The sequence below is a fragment of the Apium graveolens genome, chromosome 9 (assembly GCF_009905375.1).
Source record: "Apium graveolens cultivar Ventura chromosome 9, ASM990537v1, whole genome shotgun sequence".
NCBI classification, from domain to species: Eukaryota; Viridiplantae; Streptophyta; class Magnoliopsida; order Apiales; family Apiaceae; genus Apium; species Apium graveolens.
Window position 1 is genome coordinate 169,575,573 of NC_133655.1, and position 19,209 is coordinate 169,594,781.

General features: G+C 33.9%; 1 non-coding gene across 1 annotated transcript; it reads right to left on the reverse strand.

Moving 5' to 3' along the window:
* Nucleotides 1-18,798: 18,798 nt before the first annotated feature.
* LOC141688035 (small nucleolar RNA R71) lies at nucleotides 18,799-18,905 on the reverse strand. Its single transcript, XR_012561505.1, has one exon. It is a non-coding gene; the product is annotated as a small nucleolar RNA R71 (small nucleolar RNA).
* Between the last annotated feature and the right edge of the window lie 304 nt (nucleotides 18,906-19,209).

A 19,209-nucleotide genomic window follows, 5' to 3' on the forward strand; every position in this document is an offset into this window, starting at 1 on the left:
AATGACCTTATTCAAGAAGTCTTTTGAGAAGTCATAATAACTTATCAAGATGTCCACGAGAAGTCTAACAAAGACTTATCGAGAACTCTATCGAGAAGTCAAAATACCTTATTGAGATGTCCAAAAACTGACTTATCGAGAACTACTTCGAGAAGTCTCAAAATGACTAATCGAGAAGTCATTTATACTTATCAAGAACTCAGTTCTCTATGCACTTTTGCTGCTTTTCAGTCTATCTTTTATTAACTTCATATATTAAAGATATGAATTAATAAAGAGATAGTTTACTTAGAATTGAAAAATTCTAAGTTAACAAAAGTAAAATGAAAAATAAATATAGATAGAAATATGAAATATTTATAATTCATATTCCAGTTAATTTCCAATTAATCAAATGAATTTTGATTTATCAGAAATTAATCTGCTGCAAAACATTAGCTGAGTTCTTGGCTTTAGGGTAAAAAATTAAGCATATCAATTTCACATACAAGTCTAGTGAAAGTAGTTTTATCCAAAGGTTTAGTAAAAATGTCAGCTAATTGTTTTTCTGTTGGAACAAAAATTAGCTCAACGGTACCATTTACAGCATGTTCTCTAATAAAATGGTACCTTACATCTACGTGCTTTGGCCTAGAATGATTTACTGGATTAGAATCAATAGATATGACACTAGTATTGTCACACATAATAGAAATTTTGTGTAACAGTAGGCCATAATCCATTAGCTGATTTCTAATCCAAAGCACTTGAGCACAGCAACTTCCAACAACTATGTATTCAGCCTCGGCTGTGGAAGTTGACACAGATTGCTCTTTCTTACTGTACCAGGATACAAGTATTTGACTAAGGAAATGACTTGTCGATATCTCTGAGATCTCTATATGCATTTTGACTTGTCGATATCTCCAGTCTTCATATCTTCATTTTCCTTGTCGATCTCTCTGAGACTTCTCTATAAGCCATTTTGGACTTCTCGATAAATCATTCTGGACTTCTCTATATGACTTGATCTGTGACTTGTCGATATCTTGACTTAGAATATTTTCCATAAAAGAGATTTATTCAACTCCAAGCTTCTGTATCATTTCTCTGAGGCATGATCTGTCTTGATCTTCTTCCAGAGTTTATTCCTTAGTCTTGAACTGTTTACAAGAAAATACAACATTCTGATCTTTAAAGCATTTTACTGACCTAAGTAATACAATACAGAATACGAATTTAATTACCAATACAACAGAATCTTAGGCTATCAATTTGACTTAGTCTTGTTATTGTATAGGCATGTCTTGCATAACAGTTTTGAGAATCTTTGAGATAACTTTTTATTAGTAGAGCCAAAAATGATATCATCCACATAGATCTGAACTAGGATCATATCATCACCACATTGCTTGTAGAAGATAGTCTTATCAATAGTTCCTCTATTGAATCCATGTTTATTCAAAAATTCTAATAGTGTGTCATACCATGCTCTAGGTGCTTGCTTTAATCCATAGAGAGCCTTTAGAAGGTAGACAAAATCTGGAAATTCAGGATCTTCAAAGCCTGGTGGCTGTTGCAAATAGACTTCTTCTTCTAACTCACCATTTAGGAATGCACTTTTTACATCCATTTGATACACTATAAAATTTGAGTGTGTAGCAAATGCAAGAAAGATTCTTATTGCTTCAAGTCTTGCAAATAGAGCAAAAATTTCATCATAATCAATTCCTTCTTCCTGTGAGTAGCCTTTTGCAACCAACCTTGCTTTGTTTCTTGTTACAATCCCATTTTCATCCATTTTGTTTCTGAACACCTACTTTGTTTCAATTACAATTCTGATCTTTGATGGAGGAACCAACTTCCAAACTTTATTTCTTTCAAACTGATTTAGCTCCTCTTGCATAGAAGATATCCATTCAGGATCAAGTAGAGCTTCCTCAGTTTTCTTAGGCTTAACTTGTGAAAGAAAGCATGCATGTAAACTTTCATTAGCATTTGTACTTCTAGTCCTCACTCCAGCATTTAGGTCACCAATAATTGCTTCTCTTGTGTGACTCCTATCCCATTTCCTGATGTGAGTTCGTTGACTTGAATTTTCTGCATCTTCTTTGTTAGGCCCTTAATCAACTTTAGAGGGGGGTGAATACAGTTAATACAATCTATTCGACAAAGCTTCATTAGAATCAACAGTTTTTATATTAATTGATAAAAACTTATTATAAACGTACTCTCTCGAAATGATGAACAATTATCCTTGAGAGCTGCTAGGTTATACGAAAGATATAACATTGTCACAATGCATATAGCATGAACCTAATCTGTGCTTTATATAGAGCCCATCTACACAATGTATAAGGAATCCTATTCTATCAATAAAAAGGAAACCTATACAATTGCTTCTAAGATAAAGTACTTCACCGCCTTGAGTTCTTGTTTCCTTTTCCTTATTGAAGATCAACTGATGTGACAAATATTGATTTCATTATCCGTTGGCATCATCATCCGTTGATATCATCATCTGTCGATATCATCATCCGTTGGCATCATCATCATCATCCGTTGATATATAAGTTCTGAAGTGAAATTCTGATTGTTTCTGCTTGATATCATCAATTGCTCCTAAAAATCTCCCCTAACTTGTTCATTATGAAATATGGACAAGTTCCAATTGATGATGTTAAAACTATCTAAATGTAGGAATCAAGTATGCATATTCAATCTTGCTTCAGTGAATATCAGACTTTACGCTTCATCCTGAACTGCTTCTTTAACTTGAGCTATGTTAGAGGTTAATTCCACTTCATCAGCTTAGAATGCTTCCAGAAATCTTCCTTCTTTGGTAAGCTTGGATAATTTCTTCCTCTTCATATTTTTCTTCAGTATCACGAGTTTGAACTACTGTATAGATTGGATCTATCAGAGTTTAAGATTTAGATTCCTTAGATACTGACTTCTTCTTTGTAACAACTTTGGCTTTAGTCTTTAAAATCTTTGACTTTTCTTCTATCTTCTCTTTTCCTTTAAGCTTCTTCTCAGCAGTTCCAATAATTTATGATCTGAGATATCTTTCATCTTCTTCCTGACTGATTTCCCTTATAACTATACTACTTGAGAAATAACAGCAATATCGGCATTTGTTGTCTTTATAGAATTCTTGAAATCTTCCGCCATTTGCCTTAGCTGTTCAAGATCAACTCCAGGATTTTCTTTTGCAAATATTCTTCTACTCACCTTAGAGTTAAATAATTGAATCTTTGGATCCTTGTAGAATAGAGTTCCCTTTTTTCCTTTAACTTTCAGAGTTTAAAGATATTGACTTGCTTCAGCACCGGCTTCTCTCTCCAGAATACCTTGGTCTTCATCATCAGCAGTTGTGACTTGTGAAGATTGTTGCATTTTAGTAGTCATAATCAAATCTTCAACTCCTATTTCATTCCTCTTACTTTCTCCTCATTGTCTAGACTGAAATCTAGTGATTGCTTTTGATGAACCACGAACTCCAACTAGCTCTTCACCTTTTATCCTTTTGCTTTCCTTCTGCCCCCCCTTATTACCTCCATCGGGATTTTCATCATCAGTACTTGTCAATGTCAGCTTCTTGCATTTAGATTTAACAATTTTCTCCCCCTTTTTGGCATCAGCATGAAGCAGTAGAGAAAGAATCAGCTCCATTGAATTATGTACTTCTGTAAGTTGATCAGACATTTAAGCTTGTTTAGCTTCCAATCTAGCTTGACTGACTTCAATTGCAGTTTTTCTTGCAACTATTGGTGAAATTTGTTTTTGAATTTCCCGATGAGTAGTCATCTTTGAATTAATCAATGATTCTTTGATCTGATTGATTTGGGTAGTAGTTTCTTCATGAGCTGTGTGTAAGGATCTGACAACTAAAGTTGATGCTTTCAGATGATTCAGCACATCAGGATTTGTAATCTTCTATTCTGTTGTTTTCAGATGTGCAACAACTTGTGTTCTGGAAATAGGATATGTATCATCTTTCTAATGAGCATTCCAGAGATTATCAGAATAATCCTGCTTCTTCTTAGCATCTAACTCTTTCATTTTCTGTTGTCACACATGCATAGGCATATCTTCAGGGAAGAAAAGATCATCCTCAGGATCTAAAATAGCATTAGAAATATTAGCTTCTTCACCATCATTAGATTCTTCAATAAAAACTGGATTTTGCACTAATTGCTGAACTTCATCACCAGCTTCAGTATGTAGAATATAATGAGAAATTGGTACAGTATATGATCCAGTAGCTTCAGAAGCTTCCACACCTTCAGCAGTTAACTCCACATCTTCAAGTATTATAGATAAATGAATTGGAGCTTTAAGATTAACTTCCAGGACCTCAGTTCCTGTAGAATGCTGTGAAACTTTATGAATAGACTGTTGTGCTACTACATCTTCAGCAACAACAGGGATTTCCTTAGGTGATGGAAAAGTATAGTAAATGGACTATTTTTTAACAGAAATAGGGATTATCTCATATGATGGAATAGTAGAATGTATGGACTAATAGAAAGTATCAGTACTTAGACTTGCAGGGAGATTAAGAGCCTTTGGTACAACAGAGTTTTCCTGAAATTTAACAGACTGCTGTTCAGCATCTGTTCCTTTAGTACTCTGAGCACCTGCAAACATATAGCAAATAAAAATTAATCTCTCTATTCTTTTACAGTAATCTCACTACTCCTCACACCACACATCTCATGACTTTTAATAGTCAGTGCTTCCTCACAAGGATTACTAAATCCTATCTCTCATCTACCTCTCCTTTTTCCAGGAAGGATCCTGTGTGGCGCCCTCCAAACCCGGGTTAGAAGTTTGGGATCCATACACACACCTTATTTATAACCTGCTTATAATAATAATAAAGATAATAATAATATGTAGTGACCCTACTTATCAACTACCACAGACCGCAACAGGTTAAAGTATGCACACAAGCCACACACACACTTTATATTACAAACGTCCAAATCCCAACTATTCAAAATCAAAACTGAGTATTAAACGTTATTACAAACTTTTACAAACTTAAATTATTTCGAAAGATGCCTACTAGCTTAACTCGATCAACCTGAACCCCTAGCTCTCGCGCTGGACTGGGGATCCTCGCTACCAACTGGTTCCTTCTTAACTGGAAAAGAACATAAACAACATTGCACGAATGAGCTAACTAGCTCAACAAGTCTCAATGACAAGACTGAGAATAATGATCATCAAGTGAAAAGGGTTATGATATTAAGTGAATAATGAATTATGATTTAGAATTGGATATTATATTTTCATTTTAAAAACCAAGGTTAGGCTGCTGATTAGTCACGCACTAACCCCGAGAAAAGCACACAACACTACTCTAACTACTGGATCAAAGGCACACATTGGCCTAACTTGACCATTAATATGGTTTGACCACGAATCTGGTCCTCAATTTTATAAAAAAAACAATCCAATTCTATAATAACAGAATAAACAATATAAAGCAATAAACAGAATCATAAACAACATTGAATGTTCGATAAGGAAATGGTTTCAATCTCTACAAGGGATCAGTATGGCAATTTCAAAACTTGACTGTAAGTAATGAAAGAATTGGATAAAAAAGGAATCAATATTTCAGGGTTACCAGGAATTGGTCTTTCAAAGCATAAGGTACAATGGTTTAAGTATGTGCGTAATTCAATTCAGTGTTTGGTATTTAGTTTGTATGTATTTGTGGAGTAGTATCATATATTTGTGGTTCGTATTTGGGTGTACAACAATCAATGGTTTAGAAAGAATAAGGTTTACGGCTCAAGATCAATAACTGGAATCAGGGTTTTGGGTTCAGTGCTTCAAAGCACTTGCAATATAAAACAGAACTATCAATCAACTACAATATATCTCGAGAAAGTTCAGAACACTTGCCTGATACTAGCTTGCTCAACTGCACTAACTTCCAATCACAACCGTCTACTCCTCGACTATCTGTTTCCCTTTCCTAAGCCTTGCCTCTTCTGCTCACATATCATAAGCATCTATCAATACACAACTTATACGATTCTATTCGAAACATACTTCTATCTACCCTTCGTTTCACCCAAATCCGATTAGCAGATTGAAAGTTACTCTATAAATAAGTAAAAAACGAACATATAGACCGATAGTCAAATAACAACTCACATATAACACATAACACGTCAAATAATCAATGACATATCATTTATAGAGGAGTCTCGGGTTGTAAACAGGCTTTCGGGTATTTAAATGATTTTTAAAACATTTTTCGGAATTAAAATGAGTCGTTGGATCAATTTTAAAGTAACAAACAGGGTTCAGTTGGCCAAATCTGACTTCAAAACAATTTTATAATAATTATCGAGCCTTGAAAACAATTGAAAATATTATTTTAAAGCTCGAAACTATTTTTCGGAATTTTTAAATCATTCTTAAATAATTAAATCTAATTAAATAAGTAATTAAAATCAATTAATAATTAATTAAATCAATTAATCAATTAATTTTTTAATTAATTGACCAATTAATCAATTATTTATTAACTAAAATTAATTAACTAATTAATTCAGATTTATTTTTGAATTAAAAATGATTTTTGGAATTAAAATAATAATTTTTGGAATTTTCAGAAATTAAAAACGAATTTTTATAATTAAAATAAATAGAAAATATGATTTTTAAACATTTTTCAAACAGGAATCCTATTTCTGCAACTTTCCAGAAACTTCAGGGACTAAACTGTATCGTCCCCAAAAGTTTAGGTACCAAACTGCATATTTTATAGGGCTCGCCGGAAAATGATCGGGGTTCGCCGGAGATGGCCTTCCCGGAATCGTCACACCTTCAGGAGCTCCAGATATCATCTAAAATTCATGAGAAACACATCCCAATAATCATTTTGTCCTAATAACCCCAGACCTGGCCGAAAAATGGCCAAGAACTTCACCGGTTTCCGGTGACCCGACGAAAACTTCAAAACACAACTCCCTTCGATTCAGACATCCTCTGCTAACGAGCTATATACCAATCGATTGCAAATTTTGTAAGGAACACAACCCACTATAATACAACAACTAATAACCCCAAGATCAAAAAGCCCTAAATTTCAATTAAGAACATTCATACGGGTTATAAACCCTAATTTCAAAATTCGAAAATTAAACTCAATTTTGAACATGTTATTGAACTCCAAATCAGTCATATAATATATTAAAATCATCAGGAGAACAAGCTCTACAACATGCAATCATTAAATCATTCAAATAATCATCCGAACAAAAATTCATATTTTTAATCAAAATAATTCGAAAATAAATAAATTTACAGAAAATAAACCTTTGATTCTGCAGGTGTATGGATCACAGATTCTGATAGTACTCTTCAAGACCTTTGATTTGGTTACTCGAGCGTTGAAAACAAAGATCACTAACACCTTCAAATTGCTGTTTGATTCTCAGAAAGGTTTATGAATATATGAATTTTCTCTGGAAAATTATATAATTAATCTCTGCAAATGATTTTTGATACAAAATAAAATACGGTAAAGGCTATTTATAATTACGGAAAATTAGTATCCCGTTGGATCATTCTGAATATAAAATGGTACGTTTATTTATAAAAACTGATCCAAACGGTACCGGTTTTCGGGTACTTCTAGTCCTCACTCCAGCATTTAGGTCACCAATAATTGCCTCTCTTGTGTGACTCCTGTCCCATTTCCTGGTGTGAGTTCGTTGACTTGAATTTTCTGCATCTTCTTTGTTAGGCCCTTAATCAACTTTAAAGGGGGGGTGAATACAGTTAATACAATCTATTCGACAAAGCTTCAACAGAATCAACATTTTTTATATTAATTGATAAAAACTTATTACCAACGTACTCTCTCGAAATGATGAAGAATTATCCTTGAGAGCTGCTTGGTTATACGAAAGATATAACATCACAATGCATATAGCATGAACATAATCTGTACTTTATATAGAGCACAGCTACACAATGTATAAGGAATCCTATTCTATCAACAAAAAGGAAACCTATATAATTACTTCTAAGATAAAGTACTTCACCGCCTTGAGTTCATGTTTCCTTTTCCTTATTGAAGATCAACTGATGTGAGAAATATTGATTTCATTATCCGTTGGCATCATCATCCGTTGATATCATCATCCGTCAATATCATCATCCGTTGACATCATCATCATCATCCGTTGATATATAAGTTCTGAAGTGAAATTCTGATAGTTTCTGCTTGATATCATCAATTGTTCCTAAAAATCTCCCCCAACTTGTTCATTATGAAATATGGACAAGTTCCAATTGATGATGTTAAAATTATCTAAATGCGGGAATCAAGTATGCATATTCAATCTTGCTTCAGTGAATATCAGACTTTACGCTTCATCCTGAACTGCTTCTTTAACTTGAGCTATGTTAGAGGTTAATTCCACTTCATCAGCTTGAATGCTTCCAGAAATCTTCCTTCTTTGGTAAGCTTGGATGATTTCTTCCTCTTCATATTTTTCTTCAGTATCACGAGTTTGAACTACTGTATAGATTGGATCTATCAGAGTTTAAGATTTAGATTCCTTAGATACTGACTTCTTCTTTGTAACAACTTTGGCTTTAGTCTTTAAAATCTTTGACTTTTCTTCTATCTTCTCTTTTCCTTTAAGCTTCTTCTCAACAGTTCCAATAATTTATGATCTGAGATATCTTTCATCTTCTTCCTGACTGATTTCCCTTATAACTATACCTCCCGTTGGTCTGTTAGAAGGATCATCTTTATAAAGTACTTGAGAAATAACAGCAATATCGACATTTATTGTCTTTATAGAACTCTTAAAGTCTTCCTCCATTTGCTTTAGCTGTTCAAGATCAACTCCAGGATTTTCTTTTGCAAATATTCTTCTACTCACCTTAGAGTCAAATAATTGAATCTTTGGATCCTTGTAGAACAGCGTTCCCTTTCTTCCTTTAACTTTCAGAGTTTGAAGATATTGACTTGCTTCAGCACCAGCTTCTCTCTCCAGAATACCTTAGTCTTCATCAATAGCAGTTGTGACTTGTGAAGATTGTTGCATTTTAGTTGTCACAATCAAATCTTTAACTCCTATTTCATTCCTCTTACTTTCTCCTCATTGTCTAGACTAAAATCTAGTGATTGCTTTTGATGAACCACGAACTCCAACTAGCTCTTCACCTCTTATCCTTTTGCTTTCCTTCTATCCCCCCTTATTACCTCCATCGGGATTTTCATCATCAGTACTTGTCAATGTCAGCTGCTTGCCTTTTTGGCATCATCACGAAGTAGTAGAGAAAGAATCAGCTCCATTGAATTATGTACTTCTGTAAGTTGATCAGACATTTGAGCTTGTTTAGCTTCCAATCTAGCTTGACTGACTTCAATTACAGTTTTTCTTGCAATTATTGGTGAAATTTGTTTCTAAATTTCCCGATAAGTAGTCAGCTTTGAATTAATCAATAATTCTTTGATCTGATTGATTTGAGTAGTAGTTTCTTCATGAGCTGTGTGTAAGGATCTGACAACTAAAGTTGATGCTTTCAGATGATTCATCACATCAGGATTTGTAATCTTCTGTTCTGTTGTTTTCAGATGTGCAACAACTTGTGTTCTGGAAATAGGATATGTATCATCTTTCTAATGAGCATTCCAGAGATTATCAGAATAATCCTGCTTCTTCTTAGCATCTAACTCTTTCATTTTCTGTTGTCACACATGCATAGGCATATCTTCAGGGAAGAAAAGATCATCCTCATGATCTAAAATAGCATTAGAAATATTAGCTTCTTCACCATCATTAGATTCTTCAATAGAAACTGGATTTTACACTAATTGCTGAACTTCATCACCAGCTTCAGTATGTAGAATAGAATGAGAAATTGGTGCAGTATATGATCCAGTAGCTTCAGAAGCTTCCACACCTTCAGTAGTTAACTCCACATCTTCAATTATTATAGATAAATGAATTGGAGCTTTAAGATTAACTTCCAGGACCTCAGTTCCTGTAGAATGCTGTGGTGATTCTAAAATGGATGAAACTTTATGAATAGACTGTTGTGCTACTACATCTTCAGCAACAACAGGGATTTCCTCAGGTGATGGAAAAGTATAGTAAATGGACTATTTTTCAACAGAAATAGGGATTATTTCATATGGTGGAATAGTAGAATGTATGGACTGATAGAAAGTATCAGTACTTAGACTTGCAGGGAGATTAAGAGCCTTTGGTACATCAGAGTTTTCCTGAAATTTAACAGACTGCTGTTCAGCATCTGTTCCTTTAGAACTCTGAGCACCTGCAAACATATAGCAAATAAAACTTTATCTCTCTATTTACAGTAATCTCACTACTCCTCACACCACACATTTCATGACTTTTAATAGTCAGTGCTTCCTCACAAGGATTACTAAATCCTATCTCTCATCTACCTCTCCTTTTTCCAGGAAGGATCCTGTGTGGCGCCCTCCAAACCCGGGTCAAAAGTTTGGGGTCCACACACACACACACCTTATTTATAACCTGCTTATAACAATAATAAAGATAATAATAATATGCAGTGACCCTACTTACCAACTACCACGGACCGCAACAGGTTAAAGTATGCACACAAGCCACACACACACTTTATATTACAAACGTCCAAATCCCAACTATTCAAACTCAAAACTTAGTATTAAACGTTATTAGAAACTTTTACAAACTTAAATTATTCCAAAAGATGCCTACTAGCTTAACTCGATCAACCTAAACCCCTAGCTCTCCCGCTGGACTGGGGATCCTCGCTACCAACTGGTTCCTTCTTAACTGGAAAAGAACATAAACAACATCGCACGAATGAGCTAACTAGCTCAGCAAGTCTCAATGACAAGACTGAGAATAATGATCATCAAGTGAAAAGGGTTATGATATCAAGTGAACAATGAATTATGATTTAGAATTGGATATTATATTTTCATTTTAAAAACCAAGGTTAGGATGCTGATCAGTCACGCACTAACCCCGAGCAAAGCACACAACACTGCTCTAACTACTGGATCCAAGGCACACATTGGCCTAACTTGACCATTAAAATGGTCTGACCACGAATCTGGTCCTCAATTTTATAAAAAAACAATCCAATTCTATAATAACAGAATAAATAATGTAAAGCAATAAACAGAATCATAAACAACATTGAATGTTCGATAAGGAAATGGTTTCAATCTCTACAAGTGATCCATATGGCAATTTCAAAGCTTGACTGTTAGGTAATGAAAGAATTGGATAACAAAGGAATCAATGTTTCAGGGTTACCAGGAATTGGTCTTTCAAAGCATAAGGTACAATGGTTTAAGTATGTAAGTTATTCAATTCAGTGTTTGGTATTTAGTTTGTATGTATTTGTGGAGTAGTATCGTATATTTGTGGTTCGTATTTGGGTGTACAACAATCAATGGTTTAGAAAGAATAAGGTTTACGACTCAAGATCAATAACTGGAATCAGGGTTTTGGGTTCAGTGCTTCAAAGCACTTGCAATATAAAACAGAACTATCAATCAACTACAATATATCTCAAGAAAGTTCAGAACACTTGCCTGGTACTAGCTTGCTATACTGCACTAACTTCCAATTACAATCGTCTACTCCTCGACTATCTGTTTCCCTTTCCTACGCCTTGCCTCTTCTGCTCACATATCATAAGCATCTATCAATACTCAACTTATACGATTCTATTCGAAACATACTTCTATCTACCCTTCGTTTTACCCAAATCCGATTAGCAGATTGAAAGTTACGCTATAAACAAGTAAACACCGAACATATAGACCGACAGTCAAATAACAAGTCACATATAACACATAACACGTCAAATAATCAATGACATATCATTTATAGAGGAGTCTTGGGTTGTAAACAGGCTTTCGGATATTTAACATGATTTTTAAAATATTTTTCGGAATTAAAACGGGTCGTTGCATCAATTTTAAAGTAACAAACAAGGTTCGGTTGGCCAAATATGACTTCAAAACAATTTTATAATAATTATAGAGCCTTGAAAACAATTTAAAATAATATTTTAAAGCTCGAAACTATTTTTCGAAATTCTTAAATCATTTTTAAATAATTAAATCTAATTAAATAATTAATTAAAATCAATTAATAATTAATTTTCGAATTAATTGACCAATTAATCAATTAATTATTAACTAAAATTAATTAACTAATTAATTCAGATTTATTTTCGAATTAAAAATAATTTTTAGAATTAAAATAATAAATTTTGGAATTTTCAGAAATTAAAAATGAATTTTTATAATTTAAATAAATAGAAAATATGATTTTTAAACATTTTTAAAACAGGAATCCTATTTCTGCAACTTTCCAGAAACTTCAGGGTCTAAACTGTATCATCCCCAAAAGTTTAGGTACCAAACTGCAAATTTTACAGGGCTGGCTCGCCGGAAAACGACCGGGGTTCGCCAGAGATGGCGTTCCCGGAATCGTCACACCTTTAGGAGCTCCAGATATCATGTACAATTCATGAGAAACACATCCCAATAATTATTTTGTCCTAATAACCCCAGACCTGGCCGAAAAATGGCCAGGAACTTCACCGGTTTCCGGTGACCCGACGAAAACTTCAAAACACAACTCCCTTCGATTCAGACATCCTCTGCTAACGAGCTATATGGAACACAACCCACTATAATACAACAGTTAATAACCCCGAGATCAAAAAGCCCTAAATTTCAATTAAGAACATTCATACGGGTTATAAACCCTAATTTCAAAATTCGAAAATCAAACTCAATTTTGAACATGTTATTGAACTCCAAATCAGTCATATAATATATCAAAATCATCAGGAGAACAAGCTCTACAATATGCAATCATAAAATCATTCAACCGGTCATCCGAACAAAAATTCCTATTTTTAATCAAAATAATTCGAAAATAAATAAATTTACAGAAAATAAACCTTTGATTCTGCAGGTGTATGGATCACAGATTCTGATAGTACTCTTCAAGACCTTAGATTTGGTTACTCGAGCGTTGAAAACAAAGGTCACTAGCACCTTCGAATTGCTGTTTGATTCTCAGAAAGGTTTATGAATATATGAATTTTCTCTGGAAAATTATATAATTACTGTCTGCAAATGATTTTTGATACGGAATAAAATACGGTAAAGGCTATTTATAATTACGGAAAATTAGTATCCTGTTGGATCATTCCAGATATTAAATGGTACGTTTAAATATAAAAACTGATCCAAACGGTACTGGTTTTTGGGGATAATTATCCAAACCAGTACAATTTGTACTGCGGTCTTTGTCTCAGCGCCTGGTTACACGTATTACGAGGTGATAATTGTGATAGTTTAATAAAAAGATCCCGTTTATCGAAAATACGAGTTTTATTGATTTACCGAAATGAATAATGTATCGAAAATGTTGCTCCGGGACCTGCGCAGGATAAACCGTACGCCAGATCGAAAAAGTCGAAACATGAAAAATGCTCGGAATATTGCAATTAGGTTATGAAGGAGTTCTCGGAAGAGTTTTGGGTTATAAAAACGTAAAAGCGGATGACGTCGGTTGGTTCCCGATTTTATAAATTAGTTTTTAAATACTCGGAAAAAGATTTTATAGAATCCATATATTTCCTATAAAATCATAAATCAATATGAAAATAATTAGGATGATATGATAATTATCTATATTTTATTTTGGACATATAAAAATTAAAATACTCAATTAATATTATTTTTAAACATCCAAACACATTTAACACTTAACAAATAATTCACAGAATAGATACTGAACATACATAATAATTATTTATCAGCCAAAAATAATTACACGATATATCCCGGATATTACATCCTGCCCTCTCTTAAATTTTGTTTTTCGCTCAATCTTTTCATACATCTCACTGAAAAAGGCTCAGAAAGATTGTCCTACATAAATAAGAGGTGGCTAAAGAAGGGTGATCTGTGATCATACAACTAGAGGTAGTCCTTAAATAAGGTCTAGAAGTAATCATGCCATTAGGGTTTATATTATTAAAAATATAATAAATGCTGAAAGAACTAAATCAGTATTTGAAATAAATACTAATAAATTAATAACATTATTATTTATACCTTGTGAATTCACAATTAAGCTAACGGTTAATATTGTGGTTATGACAGTTGTTCATCAATAATGAGAACCTCCATTTGAATTGGAGAGGATTTGATCAGGTCTCAAACCTTGTTCTTCTTGCAAAGAACTAACACTTGAATGTGTTTATTAAAAGCTATCACAGAGTCTTCAGTAAAAACTGATGAATCCTCTGTGTCTCTGTTAGTATCATTAAGATCTACGCCAGCAAGTAGTCTCTAACCAACTAAATGTTGTTTCTGATTGGTGAACATAATTCAAGAATTATGTCACTTGATTCTTGTCAACATTTGAGAAAAGAATTCAAGTGTTTCAGTTGAGAGAAGAAATTTAAGATATAAGATGTATAACTTTAAGAATTGAGTGTGAGAAACTTTCTTGAATAGGAAAAGAAAGTCTCAAAAGTATGTCTTGAAAAGACATTTTGGATAGTTAAGTACACTCAAAGATAATAATCCTCATTGACTAAGAATTAAATCTTTCATAAATTTCTTCTTTAACAACAGTTACTTCCTGTAGTGCTTAATCTGTACTGAAGTGGTCATATGAACTTAAACAGAGATTAGTTTATTCACATGCACTATTAAAAATATTTAAAGTTTAGCAAACAGTAATGATTTGGATATAACATTTAAAAGCATTCAAGCATACAAATAAGAAAGTAAACAAGTACTCACTTAGAGAATCAAAGAAGATAGAATATTTCATTAATCATTAAGAAGCATAGTACAAGATTTTTTTTGAATTTTAAAAATAAAACCCTAAACAATCTAACTATTCTGACTTCTTCTTTTCTTCTTTCAACTTCTTCATCGACCTCTGGTGGAAGATACGTGACATAGAACCTGTAAGAGAAATAATATTCTCTTGCAATTCCAGCCATACGAGGTGACGTTGTTCTTCCTCGAGATGCCGTTGTGCAGCCACATCATCTCGTCTCATCTCTTCAAAGCGGACGTCTAGTCTAAAGAGATGAAGAGACTGAGTGTCATCTGAGTTCAGTTGATCAAGAATCGACTGTGGGATCTCAAAGAGAGGATAATCTTGGCCGTGGAAGACTACGCTAAGATGAACGATGTCAAAATATAATCTTCCGTATTCAGGAATTGCTACCGGACGGTAAACTCCACGTGAAAGGGAATAGACGGTGGCCATAGATTCTGAATGAAGAAAATGAGTATATTTGGAATTTGTGAGTGAAAAGGTAGTGAGAAGTTTTGAGAGTGGATGGTTGTATTTATAGAAGAGGAGTTAGAAACTGAAGAGACTCTTTCATTAACCATGTAATAATTATTCATAATACAAATACACGATTATGCGTATCTAGGTAAATAAAAAGTAATCTCTCTCTTCAGATTCCTATTCCCAATGTAAATACTCAAGTATTGCAAGATACTTGCATCAGTAGCTAACCCGTTTAAACAATTAAAAGATATTCCACTCACTCACTGATTGATTAAAAATACTGTTAAACTATTTATTTCGAATAAATTCAAAATAATCAATGAAGTATAACAGTCAATCATGGTTTGACCATTATCAGTATTTTAATTACAACTATCAGGATTTATCAACTATTGAGATAAACTATTAGTCAAAGCAAGTTTAACTAATAACAGAGCATGTAAGCATAATTAGTAGTTCTACATGCAATTTTCACATAAGATCATTTAGCACAATTTGCATGTTATCATGGCATCAACATTTAGCATAATAATCAGTATCTAGCAAGTACTGACACATAATAAGATACCATGCTTCAAAAATATCAGCAGACTTAATTATCAAAGTTTGAGAATTGTCCTGATATCATTCCCAATTCATTCACCAATCTTGTGAATGTGGCTTCATAGAGAGTATTGGTGAATATATCTGCTACTTGCTGATCTATTGGAAAAAAGACCAATTTCATTGTACCATCTTCCACATGTTCCCATATGAAATGGTACCTGATGCTGATGTGCATTTCATTGAATGCTGCACTGGATTTCCTGTCATTGTAATAGCACTTTGATTATCACAATATATAGGAATAGAAGAATAGTCTAACCCATAATCTAGCAGTTGATTCTTTATCCATAAAATTTAAGCACAACAGCTTCCTGCAATAATGTATTCTGCTCCTGCAGTTGGTATGGAAATTGACTTTTGTTTCGTGCTATACTAAGAAACCAATCTGCCACCAAAAAAATTGGCAGCTTCCAGAAGTGTTTTTCCTGTCTATTTTGTATCCTGTAAAATCAACATCTGAATATCCAATTAGCTTAAATATGAATCTCTAGGATACCATAATTCCAGATTCATAGTGCCTTTGAGATACTTAAAAATTATGTTCACATCTAATAGATGAGGTTCTCTAGGGTCAGCTGGAACCTTGCACAGAGACAGGTAGTGTACATGATATCAGCTCTACTAGCAGTCAGATATAAGAGTGAGCCAATCATTCCACTGTAGTTAGGTATATCTACTGAAGAACTAGTATTTAAATCTAACTTGGTTGCAGCGGCCATGAGAGTTAATGCAGTTGAGCAATCTGTTAAGTAGCATTTATGTTTACTTAGAATGCTCTATATATGCTTGAATTAATGTTTTGTACTCAAGTTATTTATGTATTTGATGTGTTTTGGTAGTGTTTTTGCTTTTCAGACATAAATCAAAGAATCAGGATATTTAGTATTGTTTTGGTGCTAAATTGGTGTTAGGAAGGTGCTCAGGAAGATTTCTCGAGGATTGCCATCTCAAACCGGCCAGAAAAATAGAAATCAATATTTTCCCAAAAGATCAGCGCGCCTGCGCTGTAGTAGCGCGCGGCCGCGCCGAGATGCAGAATTGCAGTGCGCCCGCGCTGGTGAAGCACGCGGCCGTGCTGGGTCGATTTCCAGGAATCCTGTTTCTACTACAATTTTGATCTACTAGACTTCTAATCTATTTGGGATGTTATATAATGATAACTTAAGATTGTTTTTCATAACAAGATGTACCAGAGCTTAAGGAGAAGGCGTAAGGAGACCGTTAGCACAATTCAACCAAGGCGAAGATGATATAGTTTATTCTTGTGATTCTTTATTTTAAGTTGTAACTTTAGATGCTAGTTTTCTTATTTGTTGAACCTATACTCTTATTAACATACTTGGTTTATTATTTTATTTAGTATAAAGACTATATTTGTTATACAATGCTTTCATCGGAACCCACGTTGATGATGAGTCCGATTATGGGCTAATCGTTATCGTGGGGTTCTAGCGGATTTACTTATGGATTTCTTTAGTTAGTTTATTTTGATACCTTATTGTGTGTTGATTGTATGATAAACTAGTATTGGTTGTGCTTATTCATCTTATAAGCATTGCCAACTTATAAGATAGCGTGTTAATCTCTATTGAAGCGAAAATGAATATAGAGGTTTAGAAGTTGCCATGCTAGCATAGGTTCATGATTTTTTCATGCATGATTTGTAGGTAAATTTAACCATCTTACTTTCCCTATGTAATCATGATAGATAACTTGTGCATTAAACCATTATGTTGTCAAATTCTATAGACATATAGGGTCTCAATATAATTGGTGTCTATTCAGCTTCTATCTCTTTTTTGTGGATGTCTGGTAGTATGGTATTTGTACAACAAAAGTTGGCATTTATCAGTTTCGTGTTATCTGATTAGTGTCATCACCATTGCATGCTAAGGTTAAGAACAAAAAGGCTATTGAATGAAGTAGTAATGAAGTTAGAATCCCATGTTTGTGTTATATAATTAAATCTACCTTTTACTCTCTTAGTTTATTGCATGTTAGTAGATAATCTTAGTTATAACAAAACCAATTTGTTAATCGTCTTAGCATTTTATAATAAGCATACCATTGTTGCATAAGTACATTGATTAAAATTAACCTAAATCAGTTTCTGTGGGAACGAACTAGAAATAATTCTATATTACTTGCGATTGCGTATACTTGCGTGAATATTAGCGTGTGTTTTCATCCTAACAAGTTATTGGCGCCGCTACCGGGGACTAAGTGTTAATTTTTAATTTATGTGTTTTTCATTTGTGGTCGTTAAAGTTCATTAACTCGGACATTGCTACTTACTTATTTCCTTGTCGTGTTTTTGGTACTCTAGCGAGCATGTATTTATACGCATTCTTGGTCTCGTAAGAGAACTCTGGATCAAGCTGAGGAAGAAGTTATAGTAGCTAAGGAAGCTTTTGAAGAAGTTCTTGTCGAGGAGAAAGTTGAAGAAGAAGCTCTTACTGCAATGGGAGAACCAGAAGCGAATACGAAGGCTTTGATGGATTACTCTCAACCAAAAATTAATGATATTCAGTCCAGCATTATCAGACCAGCTATCGCGGCTAACACCTTTGAGATCAAGTCGAGCACGGTCCAGTTGATACAAAATTCAGTTCAGTTTGGGGGTTCTCCGACAGAAGACCCCAACATGCACATCAGAGATTTCATCGAGAACTGCGACACTTTCAAGTTTAATGGAGTTTCAGAAGATGCTATTAAGTTGAGGCTTTTCCCATTCTCTCTGCGGGATAAAGCTAAGTGCTGGCTATATTCTCTATGACCAGGGTCTATCACTAAATGAGAGGATCTTTCTCAAAAGTTCCTAACTAAATTCTTTCCTATGGAGAAGACTACTGCGATCGGAAATGTACTTACTTAATTTGCTCAGCAATATGAAGAATCTTTATATGAGGCTTGGGATCACTACAAAGAGATGCTTAGAAAATGTCCTCACTATGGGATGCCTGACTTGATCATTAAGTGCTTTTATAATGGATTGGGTGCTACTTCTAGACCCATACTTGATGCAGTATCAGGAGGAGCCTTATGGGCTAAAAGCTATGATGAAATTTATGAATTGATTGAACTGATGGCTGCTAATGAATACCAGAACCCAACTCAGAGACTACATCAGGGCAAGGTAGTAGGAATTCTGGAGGTAGATGCAGCTACTGCTATAACTACTGAACTTAAGGCTTTGTCGATGAAGGTGGATTTTTTGGCTAATTATGGAGTTAATCAAATCACTAGTGTCTGTGAGCTTTGT